This window comes from Aquarana catesbeiana, linkage group LG11 (assembly GCF_042186555.1).
Source record: "Aquarana catesbeiana isolate 2022-GZ linkage group LG11, ASM4218655v1, whole genome shotgun sequence".
NCBI classification, from domain to species: Eukaryota; Metazoa; Chordata; class Amphibia; order Anura; family Ranidae; genus Aquarana; species Aquarana catesbeiana.
This window is the reverse complement of record NC_133334.1, coordinates 111,966,529-111,981,601: the sequence shown is the minus strand read 5'-3', so window position 1 is coordinate 111,981,601 and position 15,073 is coordinate 111,966,529. Positions and strand designations below refer to the sequence as shown.

At 40.4% G+C, this 15,073-nt stretch overlaps 1 long non-coding RNA gene across 2 annotated transcripts; it reads left to right on the top strand.

The window, feature by feature from the left end:
- The first annotated feature begins 1,304 nt into the window (after positions 1–1,304).
- On the top strand, positions 1,305–5,971 carry LOC141112259 (uncharacterized). 2 transcript variants are annotated; one of them, XR_012236558.1, is made up of 3 exons: positions 1,832–1,976; positions 2,526–5,819; positions 5,957–5,971. It is a non-coding gene; the product is annotated as an uncharacterized lncRNA (long non-coding RNA). The 2 variants fall into 2 exon arrangements; XR_012236557.1 differs by lacking the exon at positions 5,957–5,971 and having other exon boundaries at positions 1,305–1,976; positions 2,526–5,300.
- The last annotated feature ends 9,102 nt before the right edge of the window (positions 5,972–15,073 follow it).

Sequence of the window (15,073 nt, the reverse complement as noted above, 5' to 3'; positions counted from 1 at the left end):
CATATTAAAAAGGAACTGCAGTCTGCTCACATAATTTGTAATAAAAACATCTTTGCCATTCTGAAGCTTCCCTCCAACCACTTTGCATATTATTTTATATATACTGTGATTCTGTACTTGCCAAATATGCTGCAGAAATCTCCCTCCACTGAGTCTGGCTGTAACCATTTTAACTGTGGGCAGCTGAAGCTGCTGCCTGTTTACTTCCTGGATTTACAAAGACACAGGGCCACACCTCCAGCTCTGCAGCTCTCATTGGCCCTCTTATGACTTATCCACCCTCCCTTCCTGGCAAACTCGCGAGAGAGAGAGAGAGAGAGAGAGAGAGAGAGAGAGAGAGAGAGAGAGAGCGAGCTGTGCGTGATATCATTGGCTAATGACCAGACAAGAAACAGGAAGTGAAAGTGGGCCGTATAAGGTGTTTACTGGCAGAAAAAAAATGTTTTACTATCCAAAGTTAAAACAACAAGGGCAGAAGATTTAATAGATGGAAAGATGAAAAAATGACTGAAGATTCGCTTTACTAATATATATATATATATATATATATATATATATATATATATATATATATATATATAAAGAATTACAGGGCAGTGTCATCTTCCAGCTCTTTGGATGTATGAGTAGATGAATGATACTTATTAAAGCGGTTGTATGCACAAAAAAAAAAACACCTGTAAGGCAAAGGCATAATGAGCTAGTATGCACCACATACTATATGTACCGCATACTAGCTCATTATGAAATACTTACCTCAGAACGAAGCCTCTGCACTGCCTCCTGGTCACCGCCGAGGAAGCTGACATTTTCCCTCTGCGTTTCTTCCAGGTTCGTGGCTCCGGTGCTGTGAGTGACCCGAGCCGTGATGATGTCACTCCCATGCATGCATGCCCTCCATTTCGACACGATACTCCGAACCTTCGCTGCGCATGCGCTGCTGACGTCAGAGGCTGCATATCTCCTAAACTGTACAGGTTTAGGAGATATTCATTTTTTTTTATCTTCAGGAAAGCTTTATTATCTTAGGTAGGTACGAATGACCAAGCGCACAATAGAACATTCTCCTCCTGAGGTGACATTAATCTTTGTGATACATATACTGAGGTACTTTGTATCTATCACATATTTCCCTATTTGTTCATAACTTGCTATTACAACATAATTACATTTCCTCTGAAAAAGAGTTTATAGCTTTCTGTTATTAAAATAAAGTAACATCTTTTTATTTCTGAAGGTTCTAGAAAAAAAAAAAAAAACAGCTCATTATTTATCGAGCGTCTCCTCAGAACCAGTTCAGACCAGTCTGAGCCGGATCCATTTTTCACTGCAGTAATATCCATCCGCTCAATTTTTTTTTTTTTTTTTTTTTTTATTTGTCTCGAGACTCTCGAAGATGGAATGTGTGAAATGAAATCCATCCGCCACGGCTTACCGCTGTATTCTTCCGCCGGATTATGTGAGGGGAGAAGCGGCGCGTCTCGTTTTAAAAGTTTATTGTTTTCTAACGTTTGTGTGATAAATAAAGATATTGAATTAGCAGAATGTCCCACGGTGTACAGACTCGGGAACGCTAAAATAGATAAAACTGAGGAGCACTAGAATGGGAGGGGTCGAGGCGCATGCGCACAAAGACGGTCCTCGGAGTTCTGAAAACTTCCACTTTGTTGTTTTTTAGTCGTATTTGAAATACGGTTCGGTGTAATTTCTTGACAAATTTGTTAGCACTTTAGTCGAACGAGAGCACCGCAGACATACCCTCCGAGTACAAACAGGCGGGATTGGAAACTTTACGTGTGGGACTACTTTTCCAGTCAGTTTGGCGGAAGGATACAAGAACAGAGTGCAGTCATTGAAGTCTATATAAGAGACGGGAGCGGGCGGGCTGAGGAATAGATCGGGTGGAAGATGAGGAGGAAGAGAAGAGAGAAGTGGCGGCTGAGCCTTAGTACAGAGGGGCTGCGCTGACATGGATGGTATGTATATAGTGAGTGACAGTGGTGAGTATGGGTCTGGGTACAGGAAAGATTCAGAGTAATCTATAATATATGTGAGTGGTCACTTATATTGTATAACATTATATTATATTAGAATGGATGTATTTCCTTGCAGCCTATTTATTTCAATGGGCTATCAGTTTTACCAGAACGCAGAAAAAAAATAATGCAAGCACTAATGTAAGTTCTCAGATTGTGCCGTGCCAAACTGCATTGTACTGTGGTACCGTGTGGTTTGATGGGCTCAAATGTGCTGTGTTTTGGGGGGGCAGTAACATTTATAATGGCACCCACAGATGTCTAGGGTGGGTATTGCGTTTATATTGGGGAGCGCACCTTTCCCACACTATGTGTTAATGTGAACCGGTCCTAAGGAGGTCGAGTAAATTGCTTTATAAGTCATTTAATCTGTTCCTATATGGCATTGTGTGGGTATTTGTGCTGCTCTTGTAGGGGGGTGGGGGGGGGCGGTGATGGATTATATATGTAGGGAGTTACATATATGTATGGTCATTTTGTGATTCCTAGGACTGTTCACAAGAGCGAGGTACCGTCAAGATCTGAATGTTGCTCACCCTAGGGACCTGCCGATCCCAAGGAGCCGTGCATTCCGTGCCGTAACTGAGGAGCAGTGATAAGCAGGTGTATTCTGATTGTGTCTTTAGATTGAATTGTTCAGGGGGTGTCCTGTGGTGGCTAATGCAGTCTTGTGACAGCATGGTCCATAATGAATGTCGCCACTAGGTGGCAGAGTGTGTGGGCGTTCAATGGTAAACAGTACAGGGTGTGGCCGCTGCTGATGGTACTGCAGTCTTAAGCTAGTACTGTCTGTAATATGAATGTTGCCACTAGATAGCGCAGTGTGTGGATGTACGAATAGTACAGGGAGTGGCTGCTAGTGACAGTACTGTCTGTAATATAAATGTTGCCACTAGGCAACGCAGTGTATGGATGTACAAATGGTAAAGGGAGTGGCCGCTGGTGACAGTACTGCAGTCTTATGACAGCATTGTCTGTAACGAGTGTCACCAGTAGGTGGCAGTGTGTGGGCATAAAAATGTAAATGCTACAGGGAGTGGTCCCTGGTGACGCAGCTGCAGTCTGATCTATTATGAATGTTGCCACTAGGTGGCAGTCTGTGAATGTACAATAGTGATAGGAGGAAGCGTTGGTTCCAAACAAACTTTCTAAGGTAGGGGTTGGGGGGGAATTGAGTTGTCTCATTTTATTTTCCAGGTCTAATTTCATCCCATTTCAAGAACTGAATAAGCAACTTCATCTGTAGACTTAAACAGTCAAGTTCCATTTTAAAGGCGTTATTTGCAGACATCTGGCATGGGTATTTAATTTTTATCTGTAATGATTTAGGTATATTTGGGGAGAATCTAGCTTAGTTATATATGGCCTTAGCTGTAAGGGGATGGGGTGAATATAACTAGACCACCCTTTAGGGTTTCCCATGTGGTTAGTGTGTAGATAGGTGGGATAGGAGGTTAGGTAGTTATATCTGGGTGGGGCGGGGCTATAAATGGATATTTTTAGATTCTTTTCAGACAACACCCACGTAGAAGCAGTTCCGTGTGTTTCTGCCAAGGACAACAGTGGATCCTTACATGATGATTCCCCTAGCCCAAGATGTACGACCTGAGCTCAGTGTGCCTTTAGGAGTTTGAGTCCCTCCCTTGTGAGCCAAAGATGTTCCTACATGTGCCTGTGGTATTCTGCATTCCAAAGTCCCATTACTGCTGTCCTGTCAGTGGAAGGATTCCATGGTTCCTGCCGGTCATCACAACACATCCCCTGGGGTGGGACCCCCTAATAAAGATGTGCTTCTAGTGTGGTCCCTACCATCACTTTCCTTAACCCTTAAGGAGCCCCAAGTCTTCTGAACATTGTTGCACTATGAAGATAATCAAGCCCTTTATTAGGAACATTTAAGTTATCAGCCATCCCCTAGATAAGGATCAAATAAATTGCAAACCCTGCATGTTATGGACATAAAGATATAGTTTTAAAAATTCAGTGGATCTGCAGTGAGAAGTTGCGTGATATTTTTATAATTCACTGGAACCCCATAGAAAATTGTTCAATATGATTTTATCACTTGTACTGATATTTGCATTAAGTCACTTTGTGTGTGTGTAAATGCTGTAATTTTATAATACGACTATTTGTGCATTTAGTGTGTGCCAGATGAGGCACGCTTTAGACTTTGTATGTACTGTTGCAGATTGCAGCCTTGTATTTGCATATTTGTGATGCCAGACTGCTTTGTCGTAATTTTAGGCCTCTATAATGAGGCCAAGTAGTGGTGTCTGTGTTTTATTTAACAGCTCTTTAAATTGTGTCGTTCTTTGTTTAAAAAAAAAAAAAAAAAAAAAAAAATGAAAGGTACATTTGCTGAATAAGGTATCAAATGATAAAATTACAAATATAAAAATAGCTTCGCTTTAATAAACATAGCTTCGCTTTAACAAACTTCAGGGATGAGGACCAACAGTCATCCTGGAACATCAGCTAACCAAAGCTTCACTCAGCTGAGGATTCCCAAAGGAACAAGCTGGAACGTCAATACATATTAAATACAGTGAAAAGATCATAATACCTTTAAAACTATTTAATTCCTTACTTAGCTAATATCCCTGGGTAACCACCGCTCATAACATTGGTAAACATTTGGGGTGTGCAACATGCCGTGGCAGTTCTCAGGATTGGTGGGATATACAGAACATTTACTGGGGGCTAGGTATCAAAGTTATTACCAAAGCTTATCAGTTTATACCTTGTTCACCAAACATGGCTACTTACGGGATGGTTCCACACAAATTTAACTGCATAACAAGCACTTAACACCATAAACCACCCATAGTGCTAAAAAAAAAGCATCAGATTAAAAGCCATCTTAATAAAAATGTTTGTCTTAATCTAAAACTGATGCAATGGCTTTAATGTGCCTTACATATGTAATATTCATGCACAAGGCCTCATGAAACAGAAACATATTAAACTAGAGAAAGCGGTCTGTTAATGAACAGCCTGTCATTCTGAAATGGCTTCAATGGAATACGTGAAACTTGGTTAAACATAGTTCTGAAATACTTGCTTCACCATCCTATCCTAACTGTCAGTGCTAGATGTGCCTTAAATCTGTGTGCTACTTGGCATCAAGTATATAAATATATAAATAGTAAACATTTAAAACTGTATCATGAATCTGCAACATAATAAAACCTCAGATGAAATGTAAATATCAACCTCATTGTGGATACCACAGTCAAATAAAAATAACAATTATTGGTTAAACCTCAGTCTCATTTTATGCGAGTCTTTATAACCATTTATCCCATTAGCCTTCCAATCGGAATAAGATTGGTAAGTGGTGATTTTACTTGAATGTTTCGGCTGTAAAATGGAGAAGTGCTGGGTAACTGTCGTGGAGCAAACGTGGAACAAAATAGTTTAATGCTACCCATGAATATACAGAGGGATTGTGCAAATGCTCAGCAGGTATTCCATTTACTGGTCTTGCATATAGATTCTTATTTAAAAGGTAACCAATAAGGGTAGATGTATAGGAACTGCTAATGTTGCCTGTCCATGCTTTTCCTTTCTATGCTGCTGTCATGAGCTTGGAACATGTATGCAAGCTAACAGACTGTTGTTCAATGAATGCAACCTTACTTCAGATAAATAAAAAATGAGTGAGCCCCAGAGCTTGCATTTATTTATTTAGTGAAAACCGTTTCCATTATCTCACGTATGTGGTTTAGGCTGCATGTATATAGGAACTTTATGTGCTCTTTGCAATTGATCTCAAATTACGTTGAGGCAGGGGTAGGCAACCTGGGGCCCTCCAGCTGTTGTGGACATTTCCCATGAGGCATTGCAAGGCTGGCAGTTACAATTACTCCCAGAGGTATGATGGGACTTGTAGTTGTGCAACAGCTGGAGGGACACAGGTTGCCTACCCCCGACATAAAGCGTATGAGGTTTTTCCTTAACCGGAGCTAGGTTGAGGTAAAAAGTATAAGCAAGCCCCCTAGTATTACTGCAAGGATCAGTCGTGGTTTATTGTGGATGGTTAACTTTGGTCAGCTTTGCAAAAATGTCACATACGTATTGAGAAATTTGTTTTCGTACTCCCAGAATTTTGCAGTGCTGTAGTAGCAATCCTAGCAAACTGCAACAATATTTTTTTTTTAGGTGAAAGTCCTAAATGCACAAAGTTAATCAGCTTGGCTGAAGTGAGCTTGCACCCAACCTCTCTCCATTTACTCTCATGGGGTGGAGTGAGCTGCTAAAAACTGCCAAATAACAGGCATAGGATTTTATATTTAATGGTATGTGAATGAGGTCTGTTTTGGGTTAAACCCTAGTGTTAATGTGTGAAACCTTGTTTTTTTTTTTTTTTTGTATGCTGTAGAATAGGATGATCCCACTTGCTTTGCAGTGCTACAAAATGGTCAGTTGATGTGTATTGCTTATTATTCCAATGTGATATATATATATATATATATATATATATATATATGTATATATATATATGGCCGTTTTGAAGTGTAAAATTGCTTGCATTGGCACCGTCCAAATCGGTGCAATGCGGACTTTGCAGCATTGCACCGATTCCCAAAAGTAGTTCCTGAACTACTTTTGGCAACTTTGAGGGCAATTTCAATATACATCATTGCAGAAATACCATACAGATGTCTCTGAAATCCACTCCCCAATTCGGACTGAAATGTAGGTTTGAAATCATGCGATTTCAAACCCGCCTTCAGTGTAAATCCAGGCTTTGCCCCCATTACAACAATTGCCATGCTGCAGTGCATCTTGCCACGCTCTTACACAAAATTGCACCAAATCCTATGTTTTTCCTTTCTGCACAGAGCACATTGTTGTGAAATGAAACCGAAGCAATAAGGTTATTTGTTTTGTGCTGAGACTGCATAGCCCAACTCTGCTATTGCAAAAGGGCTCCAAATAAAGTTAATATAGGTTTGTTTTAGGGATAAAATCAAGTTTTAGTATAACTTTCAGCTAGATAAATATAAAATTGTATCTGAACATCTTTTTACTCCTTTGCAGGGAGTGAAGTACCAGTTTTGCAGTAATATCTTCTGACAGAATAGCCAGATACTAAACTGCCCACAGTCAGAGGTACAAATTCCCCACTCTCCTAGTATGTATGCCTGAAATGTTCTACAGAAAAAGTGTGGTCTTCTTACCACACTCTAATTGTGTTATTTCTTGTATGGTTAACATGTTGTTGCACTGCAAAAAATTGCAACCAGTTTTGCATTGAGATTGCATTGGCTGGAGCAGCCAGACTATTGTGAAAGGGCCCCAAGTAAAGTTTGCATATATTTTTATTTAGGGGGGGATGGGGGATGAACTTTTAGCATATCATTTTTTCAATGAAATTGCATCTGAGCATGTTTTAACCGCTTACAGCAGTGAGGTACCAGTTTGTTTTGCAGTAATATCTTCTGAATAGTCAGATACTAAACTGCCCAGTCAGAGATGTGAGCTCTCCTGTAGTAAGCAAATGTCTAAAACATTCTTCAGAAAAAGACTTGTTCTAGACTTTGTACAAGTTATAGGCTTTAATTAAATCAATAAAACCTGACAGCTGTAGGCACTGATGCACCTCTCCACCTGCCAGTGTTTTGTTTTTTCTGGGCAGCTTTTTGATTTTTACCCATAGTTCTGCTTTAATCTTGTGTCTATGCTTCCCCCTTAAACCTTTTGCTAAAGTTTGCTAAAAGAATATAGCCCTGCATAGCATGTAATGTCTGCCTCTCTCTCCTCCCTCTGCATTCCTTTATGTAAGGGTTTGCCTTGGCCCAGTTCCTGAGAAGTAGAGCCAGGGGCTCGGTAGTAAAGCGGCAATCTCCCTGCTAGTTGTGATGTTTGGCTGTGTGTCAAAGAGGTGCCCTGTCTGACATTGCAGCTAGCATTATAGTTCACCTAGGGAGATAGGACAAAGTACTACATTTACTGTACTTTGGCCCTTCTGGAACCGAATACTGTTACACTTGGTGCTTCTTAGGGCTTTTGTACAGAGATTGGCAGTTTTCCGTATCTCTGCAAGGGCACACAGAAAATAAATTTCAATGTGTCCTGTTCAGACTTAAAATGTAACTTTTGGGAGATCTGAAGTGCAGAAATCTGCAACATAAGTTTCTGTTCTGCACTACGGCTCAATTTATGTCTGTTTCTGTGCAGGGAAACACATTTCAATAGCTGAAAAATGGTAAACCATACTTTTAAAGTGGTTGTAAACCCACATGAGGGGAAAAAAAGACCTGCAAGACAAAGGCATAATGAGCTAGTATGCATAGCATACTAGCTCATTATGTAATACTCGCCTGAGATCGAAGCCCCCACTGAGGTGCCCGTACGCAGCACCGGCCGGTGACATTTCTCCCCAGAGTTACTTCCGGGTATCGCGGGTCTGGTGATGTGATTGGCTGGAGCCGTGATGACGGCACACTCACTGAAGCAAACAGCGCGTACGTGCCATTGCTTCAGTGTGCATGTGCCGATGGTGTTGGCAGATACAGGGAATATTTCCTAAACTGTGCAGGTTTAGGAGATATCCGGGGTAGCTACAGGTAAGCCTTATAGGCTTACCTGTAGCAAAAAGTGGATTGTAAGGGTTTACAGCCACTTTAAAAGAGCAAGGCACTACCGGTTAAAACTGACACTTCTGCACAGTAAAATGCAGCATTTTATTCTACAGTTAATGTGAACTGGCCCATTAAAGTTCATTTGAAAACTGACATGGAAAGGCAAGACTATTTAATAAGGTGCATATAAAATGTGTTCTTTCAATCCATCTTCATCAATCTATCTGGAACATTGAAACAATTTCTGCTTTCTGTTTGTGCCCCCCATGCTGTCTTTTCTGCTGTGAATTGGATGGCACCACAGAAAACCGCAAAGCACCACACTGCACTGCTTTGTGGAGACTTAAATAGAAGTGCACATTTGTAGGCTCAGTATTAACCACTTCAGCCCCGGAAGAATTTACCCCCTTCCTGACCAGAGCATTTTTTGCGATTCGGCACTGCGTCGCTTTAACTGACAATTGCGCAGTCGTGCGACGTTGCACCCAAACAAAATTGACATCCTTTTTTTTCCCCACAAATAGAGCTTTCTTTTGGTGGTATTTGATCGCCTCTGCGTTTTTTTTTTTTTTGCGCTATAAACAAAGCGACAATTTTGAAAAAAAAACACTATTTTGTACTTTTTTCTATAATATCCCCATTTTTTTTAAAAAAAGCACATTTTTTTTTTTCTCAGTTTAGGCCAATATGTATTCTACATATTTTTGGTAAAAAAAATTGAAATAAGCGTATATTGATTGGTTTGTGCAAAAGTTATAGCGCCTACAAAATAGGGGATAGATTTATAGCTTTTTTATTTTTTTCGTGACTGCGACATGGCGGACGCATTGGACAATTTTGACACATTTTTGGGACCATTGGCATTAATACAGCGACAGCAGGTTGAACAAAAAATAGCTCTTGGTGTGTACCAGGCTTTACCCTCATTTGGCACTCATTTTGAAGAAATATACAGCTATATACAGTGAATTGAGCATATCTGTTTACAGAGAAGGCTGTTAGGACATGCACTGCAATCTACAGCAATGTGTAAAATAATGAAAGGTGAAGACTCCACCCCTGGTGAAATCTGACTCAAAATTTTGAAGGACTGCTTTTGATTTTGGGAATAGTAATCCGTTTGTCAAAAAAAAATGTCAAGCTGGGAGCGCGCACTATGTTAACATGGTTTAGATCCTGATGCAATTGGCCAATCTGGTGATTTGTTATAGCTGCCTTTACTTAAGTAAAGATGTTCCCACTGCTTTACCAGTTCTGCAGGGTGAAGCACTTAGGCCAAATCATTGTGACTTTGGGTCCTGGGTTTAGTTCCCTCCGGGGCAATATTTATCTGTAATTTGTAGACTTGCTCAGCTCTCAAACCACAAACGCTGGTTGATTTATTTGAAATCTAGATAAAATTGCCTTTTGGTTATAAAAATGTAAACATGATCTAAATGGTTCTATGTATTGGTGCTGAAAAAAGATGAAGGGCATTTTATAAAGCATATTTTGCTGGGTAAACTTTTTTTTTTTTTTTTTTTTTTTAGGAAGTACAAAGAGCTATGCTTCAGATGATTACTTCGTAGATGCTGAAAATAATTTTGTAACCGTGCGTCTGGTTTTATACTTTTTTTTACAGGCAGTGATGATATCACTGCCTGTAAAAAAAAAAAAAAAAGTATAAAACGTTGCATATCTTTGAGCAGTTTTCATATTATTGTAGTATGTAGCTGGAACATACATAGTCATATGAGAAGATGCCTTACATGTTTTGTTAAACGGTGTCTTTCAGGCAAGTTGATTTCCTAGAGAATAAAATGGCGGTTGTTGCAATACTTTGTCATACCGCATTTGCGCAGCGGTCTTACAAATGCAATTTTTTTTTGGAAGAAATTTATTTTTTAATTTAAAAAAAAGTTAAACAGTAAAGTTAGGTGTGTGTGTATGTGTATATATATATATGTGTATATATGTGTATGTGTGTGTATATATGTATATGTATATATGTATATATATATATATATATATATATATATATATATATATATATATATATATATATATATATATATATATATATATATATATATATATATATATATATATATATATATATATATATATATATATATATATATATATTTACGCCGATTAAATTAATATCTAACATGTCATGCTTTAAAATTGCGCCCGCTCGTGGAATGGCGACAAACTTTGACACTTACACTTAAAGGAGTTGTTGTAAAGGCAGTTTATCTTAATGCATTCTATACGTTAAGGTAACAAAAAACTGTGTGGCAGCCTCCCCAGCACCCCCTAATCACTTACCTGAGCCCCTTCTCTCTGCAGCGTTATCCACAAGTCTTAGCTGTCCCAGACACTCCTCCTGATTGGCTGAGACACAGCAGCGGCACCATTGGCTCCCATGGCTGTCGATCAAAATCAGTCAGCCAATCAGGGGAGAGAGGGGCCCAGGTCGGGGCTCCGTGCCTAAATGGATACATGGAGCACTGACTTGGCTCGGGTGCCCCCGTAGCAAGCTGCTGGCTGAAGGGGCACTTACCAGAGTGAGGGGCCAAGAGAGCAGAAGGAGCACCTGAGAAGAGGAGGTAAGTATAACGTGTGTGTTTTTTTTTTTTTTTTTTTTTTTTAACTAACCTTTACAATCACTTTAAAAATCTCCATAGGCGACGTTTAAAAATTTTTACAGGTTACCAGTTTGAGTTAGGCCCCTTTCACACTGTCAGTTTTGTCAGCGGAACTGAACGGGCGCTCCATGTTAGTCTATGGAGCGACCGATGTCAGTGGTGACATGTCCGCTGACATCTGACCCGGTCCGATCTGCTAAAATCAGACGGATGGCCCTATGGTTCACATCCGTCCCTATCGGATCGGCTCAGATTTGATGAAAACGGACATACTGTCTGTTTTCGTCCGATCTCTCCATAGCAAGGAGCAGCGCTCAACAAGCCCCTCCCCGCTCAGTGAGCAGAGAGGGACCTGTCATCCGCCGGCTCAACGCAGAGATCTCCCGCTGAGCTGGCAGACTCCGTGGCAGCGGATCCACCTGGTGTGAATGAAGCCTAACAGAGGAGGTCTTTTGCTAGGATTATTGCTCTTGCTCGAACGATCGTGGCTATACTTCGCTCGTGTGGTTTGAACACTGTTTACGTATGCTGGTGTGACTTGCGTTTGCTGAGCATGGAGGGACTGGGCGCTTTAAATGTTTTTTTTATTTGACTTTTTTACACTGTCCCTTTTTTAAAAAAAAAAAAAAAAAAAAAAAAAAAAACCCTTTTTCTGGATCACTTTTTTTCCTATTACAAGGAATGTAAACATCCCTATAAAAAAAGCATGACCGGACCTCTTTAATGTGAGATCTGGGGTCAAAAAGACCTCAGATCCCACTTTTACACTTAAAACAATTTTAAAAAGAAAAAATTGTCCCTTTAAGGCCGTTGGGCAGAAGTAACGTTTTAATGTCCCTCCTGTCAGGCATAGTCGAGTGGGAGCCACCATTCCCTTACTCGACTTCCTGCCTATCAGGGGAAAACATTGGATCGTCTCCGCCGCTCCCAACGTATCTGGTAAGCGGAGACGACCGGGGGGGGGGTGGGCACCTTTCCCGTCGATAAGTGATCTTGCAGCAAATCTGCCCCGGAAACCGCACATCTTAAAGCGGACTACTGCCTGTCGTTAAAAAAAAATTAATGAAATGACGGTATTTAACCACTTAAGGACTAGCCTTGTTTTGAGATTTTGGTGTTTACATGTTTAAAAGTTTGGGTTTTTTTGCTAGAAAATTACTTGGAACCCCCAAACATTATATATTGTTTTTTTTCTAACACCCTAGAGAATAAAATAGCGGTCTTTGCAATACTTTTTTTCGCACTGTATTTGCGCAGCGGTCTTGCAAGCACACTTTTTTGGAAAAATTTCACTTTTTTGAATAAAAAAAAAAATAGACAACAGTAAAGTTAGCAAAGTTTTTTTTTTTTTTTTTTTTTTTTTTTTTTTATTGTGAAAGCTAACATTATGCCGAGTAAATTGATACCCAACATGTCACGCTTCAAAATTGCGCTCGCTCATGGAATGGTGTCAAACTTTTACCTAGGAAAAAAATGGATTTGAATCTTGAATAGAGTTGGGAGGTCAAATCGATTCAAATTTTCAGCAAATCTATTTTTTTTTTTTTTTTTTTTTTTCACCAGGACTGACGCTGACACCGTGCCGGTCCTGAGGAGCTGCGGGCGGGAGTTTTTAGGTGAGGCCGCGGCTTCAGCCTAGTCCGCGAGACCGGACGCTGCGGACCAAGCCGAAGCCTCGCCTAAAATCTCCTGCCCGCAGCTCCTCAGGACCAGCGTGGTGTCCATTAAAAAAAAAAAAAAATTTGAGGTGTGTGTGTTTTTTTTTTTTTTTTTTTTTTTATCACCCAGCTATACTTTTACCCTCAAATCTCCATAGGTGATGTTTAAAAAAATTCTACAGGTTGCAAGTTTTGCGTTACAGAGGAGGTCTAGGGCTAGAATTATTGCTCTCGCTCTACCGATAGCGGTGATACTTCACGTGTGGTTTGACCACTGTTTTCATATGCGGGCGCTACTCGCATATGTGTGCGCTTCTGTGCTTGAGCTCGTTTGGACGGGGCGCTTTTAAAGAGATTGTTTTTTTTTTTTGGTTTTTTTTTTTTTTTCCTTATTTATTTTACTTTTTTTTTTTTTTTTCATTGTTTAAAAAAAAAAAAAAAATTGGGTCACTTTTATTCCTATTACAAGGAATGTAAACATCCATCTTTAGAACTGCCGGCTCTAAAGATGGATACCTCGGTTGTGGTAGCAGCTGCATGAGCCGGTCGGTAAGTGGTTAACTTCAAAGTAGCGACGTATATCCACGGTGGGCGGTCCGTAAGTGGTAAATATCTCCTAAACATGCACTGTTACATGCCCGGCGCATGTGCTCTGAAGGTCCAGCATACCTTGCCAGGCCTGCAGGGCTTCGTGCCAGAACTGAGGGCTCCCGCACGCATGTGTGGGAGTGATGTTATCACGGCTCAGGCCAATCGCATAGGTGGAGCGCGCGAAGGGCTTCGTTACAAATGGAGTATTTCATGTGTGATGCATACTAGCACGTTAGGCCATTGCCTTGCAGGTTTTTTTTTCTCTGCAACAGCTGTGGTTTACAACTGCTTTAACTGTTAACACTTCTGATAACATTAAAAGAGAAGTGTGGGATATGAAATAAACATTTATACTCTCCCAGGTGGATGCACCATAGATCTGATGCTGCATCTGTCTCCTGCTGCCTCTACATCAATAACTGAGCATCAAAGTTTGCTGATCGCTCAGTTCTCGGTCTTCAGAGAAGGTCAGTCACCAGCTCTCTGCTCTTCCCCTCCAGAGCTCTGGAGCACCAGACTGTGGAAGGGTGTGGGGATGGCTGGCTGAACCCAGCTGTTGGTCAGGCATCTGAGTGGGTCCAACATTAAAGTCGGAATCACTCCAGAGCGCGGACCAGCTGAATGATGTCAGCCAACGATGGACTTTAGCCCACTATTGGCTGAATACGGGTTACAGGAGTGCAGAACAGTATCCTCCTGTGATCTTTAAGAGGAGTAGGGCCAGAAGACCTTTTGGCCCTACTTCTCCTTTATTAACTAGATGGGAATATATATATATTGTGTTAAACTTTTTTTTTTTTTTTTTTTTTTTTTTTACACATCAGTTCCTTCCTGGTTTCTGGTCTATGCCAAAATGATGCCATACATCCCATGAGTCTATGGGCATTTTTTTCCCATCTGGAGGAGGGGCTTTCTCACCTAAGCACACCCTCCTGCCTGCATGCCTGAACTAAGGGCAGTTGGATTCCAGGAAGTAAATGCTACATGAATCGTCTGCTCATACTCAAGATGGCTGCAGCTAGTAATGCTAGGGGGATGTTTTTTCTAAGTGATCTCTCAACAAAATAAAGCATTGTAACAAGGCTGGGGGATGCTTTGAATAATAAAAGTGAATTAAATAGCATTTTTAGTTTGTGGTGCTCAGATACAGGTAAGTACCTTTAAAGCGGAAAACTGTAGGGAGGTTTTATAAAGGCTGGCGTTGTTGACCTCTCGTGAAAATGCCAAGTACCTGGCTGTTCTGATGGCTGCAGTATTTTACAGGCACTGCTTGGGACCAAGTTTGCAAGCTTGTTCTAATTCAGTAACTTGGTCAGACAGCCAGGAAACTTGTGGGGATAACAAAGGTAGCGCCAAGTTTTTGTACTTTTTATTAGTTTTCACAAGAAGATATAACCTGTGCAAGAAAAATTTGGACATAGTATATAGAAACTTGACTTGTGATGACTGTAGCAGTATTGAGCAAGAGAAAGTTAACAATATCATGGGTATCAATAAAACAATGGTAAGGATTTAGCATAGTGACATCAGGAAAACCTCATAATAAAATACAAGCCAATGCTTATTCT